General features: G+C 40.6%; 1 pseudogene; it reads right to left on the reverse strand.

Annotated features, from left to right (window-relative positions):
* Positions 1-6,118: 6,118 nt before the first annotated feature.
* On the reverse strand, positions 6,119-10,731 carry LOC111745919 (annotated as a pseudogene).
* Between the last annotated feature and the right edge of the window lie 569 nt (positions 10,732-11,300).

The following is an 11,300-nucleotide window of genomic DNA, read 5'->3' on the forward strand; positions in this document are numbered from 1 at the left end:
CTCATTCAACAATTATTTGCTGAGCGCCTATTTCATGCTCAGTAGCAGCCTGATTAGTCACAGACATTAAGCAAAATAATTACACAAATAATTATACTGACAAAAATTACAGGGCACCCTGAGGGTATGTAAAAGGAGGCCAACTTTAATCTTTTAGTCCTTTCTCAAGGAAAGGACCATTGAGAAGATAACATTTAAACTAAAACCTGAATAAAGAGCAGGAATAAGCTAGTCATGAAGAAGGTGATTGAGAGCCTTCTAGTCAAAGTATCCAACATGGGCACAGGAAGTCAAAAGTTCTACTTCTTTCCATGGTGCTCATTCTCTGATTTTCGGGAGATAAAATTCTCTTTCCCTTCATCTGCACTTTTCTAAGAGATCACGTGTTGGCATTTTCTGCTTATCTTTGGATGAGGGTCATTTTTCTTTGGACCCTGGTCAGGGCATAGAGCCTGTGGATTGGCCAAAATTCAGCATTCTGTCCACTTTGGTGATGGTGGAAAGCCTCTTTCATGATAAAACTGAGCTATGCAGTCATGCTAATATGTCAGCTCCCAGGCCAATTGTGCTATCAAAGGGTATTTCATCGAACATGACCTTGCTGTATCGGATTTGTCTCCTCCCCAAATTCCCTGATGTGGCTCTCTCATTAAAGAATACCCATGCATAAAAGGGGCTGCCAGCTGGGTTGGGGGTGGAAGGCGTGGGGGTTAGATGCCAAGGCACTGTGAGTCAGGGTCAGACTGCTGGGAGGCATTTTCCTTGTCTTTTCTTTCCAGCAAGTAGAACTGCTCTGTCTCTTGAAGCAAAGCATGGACAACCAGGTCTCAATGACTTTATGGAGAGAGGACATTTGTTCCAAATTCTGGAACTAGGTCACTCAGCACTTTTCATTTTGGGGTCATGTGAGAATTTTGTTTTGGTTTGGTTGTTTTATCTTTCATGTATTTACATATGTTTTAGTGGTATGTAAGAAGTTGTAACAGATGCTATTTTAAGCTAGAAGTATTTGCATGTATTTTTATTCTGTGAACTTTGTGGAACTAGTTGATTTTAAAACCAGAGATATTTTGGTGAGTTAAAACATCTTAGCAGGAATTAGAGAAAAAAAAAAAAAAAAAGGAAAAGCATGGATGAAGCTATGTCAGCAGTTTTATTAACTAGTACTTTAATTGTGTGAAATGGACGGACCTGTGGGGATTTGGATCATTTAGGGAGAAGGGTAAGAAGGAACATTGACCTGTGTTTGAAGAGTCCCAGCCCTGGCTTTAAATGTGATCTTCCTGGAGTCATAACCCCTCTTTGCAAAAGGAGGTACTCAGAAAAGCCAGTGTTTTTTTGAGTTGTTCTGGAATATTCTTGAGTCTTTCCATTCAATGTGTGTTTCTGCGCCTGCTGTGTTATATCACCTGAGAGCTTGCAAGAAATGCAGAATTTCAGTTCCCAATCCAGAGATATTGAATCTAAATTTTTATAAGACATCAGGTGATTCCTATACTTGTTAAAGTTTGAGAAGCACTGATCCAGGGTATGTCTGTGGTGCTATAGGGCTCCCCTGGGGGATGTGGGAGAGAGAAAGAGAAGGACATTTGAAGAGAGATTCTCTTCACCATGCTCTCCTTGACCTGCTTCAAACAGGAAAGTCTTATTTTTTGCCTTTTTAAAAATTAATTAGCAGTGCCCAGATATTTCCTTTTGGGAAAGATAGGTCCTTCTGCAAATCAGAAAATTGTTTGACTAAATGATCATCAACATTTTTTCAGCTTAGAAGTTTCACACATACCTTTTCTCTCAAGGACCAGAGAAGGGTAAATTTATTATAGCTTTAGAGGAAAACAATTACTATAATATGAAGCATACAAACTCAATTTCTTGAAGCCCATGTGGGATTAGCTTGAGAAAGAATGGCTAAAAAACCAGGGCAGGACACACTACTTTTTGGAGAAAGAAAGAAATTGATCCTGTCCCACCCAAAGGCCCAAGCCTAAACATTCACAGAGCTCAGGGGAGGGACAAGGCAGCTCCTCCAATATTTCCAGCCTCAGAGCCAAGTTTCAGGGAATGTCAGATTCTGGGGTAAGGCATAGAATTGTCAAATGGTAAATTATTTCTGCAATGGCAAGATGTATTTGTATTCACTTGTCAAGATGTATTACTGATTCTTGGCAAAAAAAAAAAAAAATTCAAATATTCACTTATCACCTTTCCTTCTTCTCAGTTATTGCCATGGTAATGCTATATAACAACCACTCCAAATCTCAGTGTCTTAAGGCTTTTTTTTTTTTTTTTTTTTTAATTTCTCACATATCTGGCTTTGACTTGGAGACTTGCTGATCTGGGCTGGGCTTGCTCATTTTCTGAAGTGTGCCTGCAAGTTGACTGGGGCTGGCTGGTGTGAAGTGGCCTCTGCTGAGATGGCTCAGGTTTCCTCCCCGAGTCTCTCACATATCTCTACTAGGCTAGCCTAGCCTATATGTACCTCTTCCACAGGAAATAGCAGAAAAGCAAGAGAGGGAGCAGAAGTGTGCAAGTGTTTCCATACCTTTGCTTTCTTCATGTTGACTAACTTCCTATTGGCCTAAACAAGTCACATGGCCAAATCCAGAGCTAGAGTGGGAAGGGCTCAAAAGCTACAGGATAAGATGTATGCATACCAGGAAGGCATTAATGAAATAAGTTAAATTAGATCACTTTTAAATCAATTAAATTAAATATCAGGCAAGTACCTATGGTCCTAAACAGGAATTATCAAGAATTCAGCTTAAGAAATACAATTCTCACTTAAAAGGGAGTCCTGGATCCTGGAACAGGGATACCTGGAAGAGATGGTTCTTATTGAGCTACAACAAGAAATGATAAGCACTAGTACAAAGTATATAGATTGATGGCTTTTTAATACTCTGGTTAGATTATGTTACATAGGAAATAACATATAACGCATATTCTATTTTGTCCTCTTTCTAGTTTGAGAGACACTATGCCCTTTTTCTCATATTAATTCACAAAAGCTAAATATATTATTGCTCATTTGATGTACGGCCAATTCAAATTTACTGGGTATCAGTGTGGCATTTATGTGTGGCCAATTATCTCTTCCAAGTCCTTGGTCCATGGTCTACTTAGGACCGCCTGTTGTGGTCTGCCTTTAAAGTGCTTTTCTGTCAGCAATTGAGAGAGCCGAATGGCTGACAATTACTGCAAGAAGCATTTGCCTCCTGCATCTTAGATAGTCAGAAATAAGCTGCATGACAGACCTGCCCTTTTATCCCAGAGAAAGCTTTGCTGGAGATGTCCAGACCTGGGAGAGAAGAATCAGACTGATATCTGTGAACCGCCCTAAGTATGTCAGTAATAACCCAAATTAATATGAGTCCTGTTTTCCCTCCTCTTGGAACCAGGAGCATAATTGGGTGGGAAGGTTAATGCAGTGCAGTCTTATCTCCGCTGGGCAATTCTGAAGACTGGGACTAGTTTAGCATCCCCTCCCTAGGAAGGAAATGTGCTTTGCCATAGTGATAAGGAGAATGGTAAAGAGGTCAATCCAGGGAGATTAGGGTGCCTACCAAAGTCTCCCTGTGCCACATAGGGTTATTATGAATCTAGGAAGTGAGAGGCTGCGGTTAATTTTAGTTCTGAATAACTCGGTCTCTAAGGGGTTCTTTTGAAAGATGCAAACAACTCAGCAGAACCTTGTTAAAAAGATTTTATTCTGTGCATCCAGGGAGAGGCCTGCACGTGATTTTACACAAGAGAACACTCAGCCCCAATTTAGCCAAAAAGAAAATCAGATTTCTATGCTTTTCGAGGATCTATTGTAGGGGAGGAAAAATTTCCCTTGACCCTTTTAGGGTTCCTAGCTGGGTCTGAAAAGTAAACTGATGAGACAGATTAGCAGAAGAAAAACATACAGACTTATTAAATTTAAGTTTTAAGTAACATGGGAGCCTTCAGAAGGAAATGAAGATCCAAAGAAACAGTTAAACCTGGGTATTTTAATGTGAGGTTTGATGAAGAGTGGACAGTCATGTAGAGATATGATAGCTCAAGGATTATGAGGTGAGTGAAGTAAACTGGGGGAGACACTTTAGCAATTCTTATTTGTCCTGAATCTTTTCCATAGCCCTCGGTCTTTACGATAAGATTGTTCTTTCCTCCAGGTGTAGGGAGGGCACCCGTTTCAGGAGAGAAAGGTAGGGGGAGTCAGAGTGATTGTCCTACTTCTGCTATTTTCTCAAACTCCTTCAGCTTAAAATATTTAGTATGCCTAGGTGCTGTATTTTGTGGTAGTAGGTCCTGAACTTCATCACTATTATGCTAATTTTTCATGCATTTGCTGCTAAATTAGAATAATTTTGCTCCCTGACTTGGTAAAAAAGAGCAGGAATTGGTAACAACTTGCTCCTAACCATTAACTCCTTTTTTTTTTGGTGGCAAAGCAGAAATTCCCACAGGCCTTGAATGCTAATGAGGTGCCAAGAAGTGCTGACAAGAACAATGCATAGTGAGAAGAATTCACATCTAACTTCTGGGTAAACTTTTATTTAAAAAAGCCTTACCTTTCCATATGTATAAGAAATAAGGAGGAGGAAGCCCTTGGATAGAACCTGAATATTGGTCTCTGTTTCTTTCTTTCACATATTATTTCTCCACCTTCCCTGCCCTCTTTTCTGCTTTCTCTCCATAGCTCAGAATGCTCTCTGCCATCCTATTTAAAACTTATCTTCCTTGGCTCCCACTACCAAACCCTTCTTTAGTCAAGAAGATCTTAAAGATATTCTAGAGACACAGTCTGTAGGCCTCCAAAAGAATAAAATATATGAATAAGTGAGTGAATGACTGAATGAATGGATAGATGAGAGAATCAAAGGATAAATGAATGAATAAAATTGGTTCAGCTTACTCTGTAGTTAATTCCAACAGAATAAAAATAACAAGAAAAAAAACTTCTGTTTACCCTCAGTATGTCTGTATTCCAAGGTTAACTTAGGTTCAGACTTCTCACAGAATTATGGTGTTAAGGAACAAAATTCAACCAGTAAATCTGAAGATCTAATTGGTTTGATTAAGTGATTCATGAATGAGGCAGCATTCCATCTACCAACTAGAAGGGCACTCTTGGGGTTGTACAAATCATTTTTTTTTTTTTTTATAAAAAGGAGGGTGGGGCAAGGGAGTTATTAGCAACAGAAAAGAAAGAATTATTTTTAGGTGGAACATCTTTTTGGGGTGAAGAGAACGTCACAGTTTTAACATGCAGATTGCCTCTTCTTTTTAAGGGGTGAGGGGAGAGAGGGCCCATGTGACAGATGACCAGAAGATTCCAGACTGGCCAATTAAGATTACATTTCTGGTAACGGACAAAACTGAAGTTAGGCCAAGTATTAAGTCTAGGTTTGGTATCACGGGCTCTAACACAAGCGAAGACATACTGGGCCTGTGGTTTTTCCCTTTAACAATAGGAACCATCATCATGTCATTCAATAGGCTGGTACAATTTCAGATTATTGACAACCTAGGAAAGCTTATGATTTCCTTTCCTCCACTGTCTCCCTGCACACCCCTGCCACCCCCACTCCCCACCAGACCCTAGGACAGAAGTAATTCTAGAGCAATAGAAAAATAATGTGAGCTACATATGTAATTTTACATTTTCTAATAGCCACTTAAAAAAAGAATAGTGTGTTATGCGTTGAATTGTGTACACTCCCAAAAAGGAATGTTGGAGTCCTAACCCCCAGTATCTCAGAATGTGAACTTATTTGGATATAGCATATTTAAAGAGGTTGTCAAGTTAAAATGAGGTCATTAGAGTGGGCTCTAATCCAATCTGACTGTTGTCCTTACAAAAAGAAGAAATTTGGATACAGACACAGATATAAATAGAAAGAAGATGATGTGAAAAGACATCAGGGAGAAGACAGCCATCTGCAAGCCAAGGAGGAAGGCCTGGACAGAGCTTTCCTTCATGGCCCTCTGGAGGAGCCAGTTCTGCCGACACCTTGATCTTGGACTTCTAGTCTTTTGAACTGTGATACAATAAATCTCTGTTAAACCGCTCCATTTGTGGTACTTTGTAATAGCAGCTCTAGTAAACTAACATACAGTGAAAAGTTTTTTTCAAGAGAACAAATCTACTTTTATTTATTTACTTTCTAATAATGAATTCCTGAGGGGTACAGCATTACACAGACTCTGTGTGCAATGACCTTAGCAGGAAGGTTGCTTCAGAATGTGACATGACACATACCACTGTTTCCATGAGCATGAGTTAATTTTCCCCAGATGACTGATTTTGTTCAGTCTGCCACCAGGAGTCACTGTGTTGTTTTTTGCTTTTTACACATAAGCACATCTCTTGCCTAGACAGAATTCAGTTTCATCTTGAGCATAAACACCTTCAATTTTAAGAAGAGCTGTGTGCTCCCTCTGGTTTTGGAGACCTCACTTATGGCCAGCAAAAACGGCCTTGGACCACAACCTCCCAGATACATTTGTTGTTTTAGAAGTCCTGTTCCCAGTAGGTATCCACAGGCTCCAGGATGGCAAAAAGAGCAAAAAGGTTTTTTTTAATAATATAGTTTATTCAACCCCATATACAAAAATAATTATCATTCCACATGTAATCAACATAAAAATAGTTTACATTTGTCCAAATCCAGTGTGGATTGGATACTTACAGCACATCTCAACTTGGACTCACCACATTTAATACTCAGTAACCATGAGTGACTCGTGGGGCCCATAGTGGACGTTGCAGAGCTAAGATGAGCTGAGCCCTGGGAGGTGGGTCCTGTTCCCCACTCCTCCAAGTTCAGTAGGTGAATTGAGTAGGCACAGCCCCACCAATCCAGAAAACTGTATGGCTGGGAGGCAAGTAGGATCTGGAGACTTTAACTTCATGTCTGAAGATGATAAATTAAAAAGATAAAAAGTTCTTCCATTTTTTTTTTTTCCATTAGTGTGGTTCTTCTTATATAGGGAGCGTGTAATTTAAAACATAGCAATGGGGTGCATTTCCTACTTGAGCAAATCGGCCAATTTAAAGTTATTACTTTACTCATAGCAATGCAGACTTTACAAATGACTTACCATAGAAACAGAAAAAGAAACTTTTTCAACTAAAATTGTAATAGTCTCTAAATATGCAGAAAATATGATAAATGATTTCTGTAGCACAGTGCTATATTTTATTTCTTTTAAAGAAATCAATATGGTGGATCTTGCACACTGTTGGAAAATGCAAAGTCCTCGTTCGTGTGCTGGCTCAGGCCTGCTGGGCAGTGTCTTCTTCCCTCAGTCAGTCCATCTCTCTTACTTTTTTATTTGTCAAATGATGATGGAGGAAAGGGGCAGAGGGAGAATACACTTCTAATATTTGTCATCTTTCTGTATATTAAAAACAAACACTGATAATATGTTTGATTTTGTCAAATACTTTCTCCGAGAAAAATAAACACTAGATGGGATGTGATATCATGATTTATAATAAGAAATATATATTTGTCCTTGTCCCATTTTTGGCTCAGAGCTCCTAAAACTCTTGGAATTTCCTAAGTACTGAGGGCAACAAAGGTATCTTTTGTTATGCTAATGAGGTAACTCTTGTATCCCACCTAAAGATGGGAGCTGGTTGCCCAGAGAACAAATCAGGTGATTAGAGGATTGGAACTTTTAGTCCCGCCCCTTGACCACCGACCATGGCCTCCTGGAAGGGCAAAAGAACTAGAGACTAGAGGTGGAATCAATCACCAATGGCCAATGACTTAATCAATCATGTCTATGTAATGAACCTTCTATAACCCAAAAGTAAGGGCTTTGGAGGGCTTCTCAGTTGAAGAATCAAATTTGTTTCCATGTAGCACTGTGTCAAAGATCAAACTCCACAAAGACAGACACTTCTTTTTGCCAAAATACCACTTGAATCTCTTCTCTTCAGTCACCAGCACCCCTGACCCCTCAGCCCAGGCTATCAGCATTTCTTACCTGGATCACACAGTAGCTTCCTCATAGGCCTCCTACTCCTGGTTCTTACCTCTTCTAATTTGTTCTCCAAGCTTCAGACAGTAGGATTTCCAAAAGTGGCAGATGTGATTATGTGACTTCCTTTTCCATCTTTCAGTAGATGAAAGATGTAAACTCTACGGTCCTTCATGTTCTGGCCTCTGCCTAATTCTCTAGTGGCCCTATCACTTGCCTCTCCCCATCCAGTTCTATATTAATGGTTCTAAAGTGAGGTGCTGGGTAAGCAGCCCCAGTAACACTTAGAAACTTGTTAGAAATGCAAAAAATTCCAGGACATACCCAGGACCTACAGAATCAGAAACTCTGGCTCAGCCTCCCATGTTTTACAAGCTTCCAGTGGATTCTGATGCAGCTCAAATTTAAGAATGACACTCAATATTTAGAGTGACTAGTGCATATGCTCAGTCATGTCAAATAAAAAATAAATCGGGACTTAAGAGAGACTTTATTCTAAAAGATTATTGCAAGGGGTGAGGAGAAGCTATTGAAACAAGGGGAGAGGATCTATTGCAATATGAAGAATGCTATCTATAAATCAGTGAGCATTTCAAGGGTTAAACAAAAAGGATTGTGCTTTCATAGGGAAGAATGAACACAGCTAGAAAGAAACTGGAGTGCAGAAGTTGGATGAAGGGGAGTGGCAAGAAAGGATAGTAGATCAGAGAATGCTTTACCTTGAAGCCAGCTATTCTCAAGTGGGTTTGTGAAGGAGGGAGTATGTGCTGGTCCAGGTTAAATGTGGGTCAAAGTTCAAGGACCTAGGGGAAGGAGAGAACCCTAATCAAAGTTCAGTTACTGGCATTTGGTTCCAGTTAAGAAGTGAGGATGAGCTGTTTAGCCAATTACCTATGAGGCAGAGAATGAGAATTTGGGGGGTCTGTGTCTAGTCTGTTCTAGGCAAACAAGGAGGTCATCCTGAGTCCTGTGGAGAAAGGTGGTTCTTTTGTAGTAGGCAGTCATGAAAGACAAAAGTGTGGGGGGATTGCTTCTCTGTTTTCTAGAGGCAGACGTCAGGTAAATTCCTGCTTCGTCCACTCTGAACTCTGGCCCTTCACTCTCGCTCTTCTCACTGCCTCCAGCTCTCCCGCGCAGTTCTCTTCACCCACCCTCTTACCACCCCTACGTCATCTTCAGGTCCTGGTGTCATCTTCCTGAATCTTCTCTTGCCAGGCTCCATCCACATAAGTCATCTCCACTCTGTGCCTCTAGTCCTGAGACAGTGCCTAGCACCTAACTGAAGTCGGTACATGCCGAACAAGTGATGAAAAGTAGAGAAGGTTGTTGGAAGACAGGTCAGTTTAAGAAACTGTCCGCGCATCAATACTAATCCCTCAAGAACTTTTTTTCTTTTCTATCTGTAGTTAGAAGGCAGTCAGAAGTTTCACATTTCCCCCTGAGAACTCCTCAGCACTGCTCCTAAAACAGCTTCCATTTTATTGACCCTGCAGGAGTTCCCTTTTTCCAAGCTCAGCTGCTTGGTGTGAGGTTTTTTTAAAACATTTCTATTGTGTTCTTCAGGGCAGGATAGAGGTGTTACAGCTTTCTAATGTGCTACCAGGCTGCAGATAAAGAATTTAACAGCCTGTGGGAGGGCCAATTAGAGTCAATTATAATGTAATTGAACTGCCTTGCATTGCTTGTCTGTATGGAACTTCTTTTTGGGAGGAAGATTGTGCATCTCTTCATACTGTGATAGGGGTAAATCAGACATGCCTGGATTCCCAGGAAATGGCTTTGACCCTAGATCCTGGAGTAGTTTCCCCAGAGGCTACAGCATCTTGGGAGAGACCAGGGTCAGAGAAGCTCAACTCAGCTCTGTTATTTTGAAATGGCAGGGGAAGCATTGACTTTCCTATTTCCTTCCTTTTTTTTTTTTTTCTTAAGAGAAGAGAGCTACTAAATTTTTACAAAGAATTAGGATATATATGAAATAGCTCACAGTCTGTCTCTGGAAACTTAGGACAGTCAACCTTTTGAAAAGGCAGAAAGGAGAAAGTGTGAGTGTCATTCATTCCTCTTCAGTTTCTCCACTGTTGGGTGGAGGTTGACAACCACAGGAGGATTCACTCTGTCCTTTACCACCAAATCTGCCCTAGAAACTAGTCTTTGGACCACTGGCGATAGGAGCCCGTGATCACACGATTTCTCTTTTCTCACTACACCCGGCCACCATCAGTCTTGGGAAGTAGCTTATATGGATTCCCAAAGCACAGTTCCAGGATTGGGTAACCAGTTTCCCTAGTGGCAGCCACCTCCATAAGGCAGCCTCCTCCTTTTGGCTCTCCATCCTTCCCTTATTGATTCTTCCCGTTTCTTGCTTCTTTTCCCTGAGATTATATATCCTAATAAAATAATATGATATATACTGTCGACCTCACCTTCAGTCCTCTGGTGACCAAAGGTAAGACCAATTACTTTTGTAAAAAATGGGAAAAGAGAGCAGGTTTTGATTAATTTTCCCATTTTCCCATTTTCTAGGAAACTGTTCAGTGGCCTGAGAGTGCAGTCCGTGGCAGAGGGCTCCCAAAGTGATAGAAGTAAAGCTACTTTATGGTTTCAAATATGTTGTCCGAATATTTACCAGTTCCCTTGACCAGTGACGAATCTGCTATGTGGCCTTCTTAGCATCATTCGACTTTCCACTCTGTGCAGTCCATCACCCACTTTACTCCATAAAGAGTGTTTTGATTCAGACTCCTCTAAAAGCATACTCCAAGACAAGAATGTAATAGGAAGCAGCTTATTTGGTAGTTGATGCCAGGAAACACTGGTAGAGGGTGGAGAAGTGAGAAAGATAAAGGAAAGCGGATGATAAAGGATGTATAACAAATGAGTTACTATTGTGGGTAACTGGACTTCAATTTTGCTTGGGAACTCCAAGACAGTGAGAACACATCTTGGAATTATCCCACTGAAGGGGTGAGAGAGCTGAGTGTTTAAACACCAATTTCCAGTTACACTGGTTGAGGGCTGCTTCTTGGGCATGTGGGGTTTATCACTGGCACCTGGAGCTTGCCCTATGGAGTTGGAGAAAGCCCTTGGGCATGAAAGTCAGGTCATTATGCTCTATAATTCTAAGTCTGAAGAGATACGAGTGAGATGCAAGGATGTACAAAAATGCGATGGAGTCTACTGTCCTCAAGTCAATGCATAAAAATGGAGCTTGTTTCTTGCTCATTGTCACTTGCTCCATATCTAGTCTTCTCTGACAGTTCCAGGCTCCAGTAACCATCAACTCTGCCTTCATAAGAAAATCACCTAGGAAGTTGTTTAAAAAT

The sequence above is a fragment of the Pteropus vampyrus genome, unplaced genomic scaffold (assembly GCF_000151845.1).
Source record: "Pteropus vampyrus isolate Shadow unplaced genomic scaffold, Pvam_2.0 Scaffold7, whole genome shotgun sequence".
Lineage (NCBI taxonomy): Eukaryota > Metazoa > Chordata > Mammalia > Chiroptera > Pteropodidae > Pteropus > Pteropus vampyrus.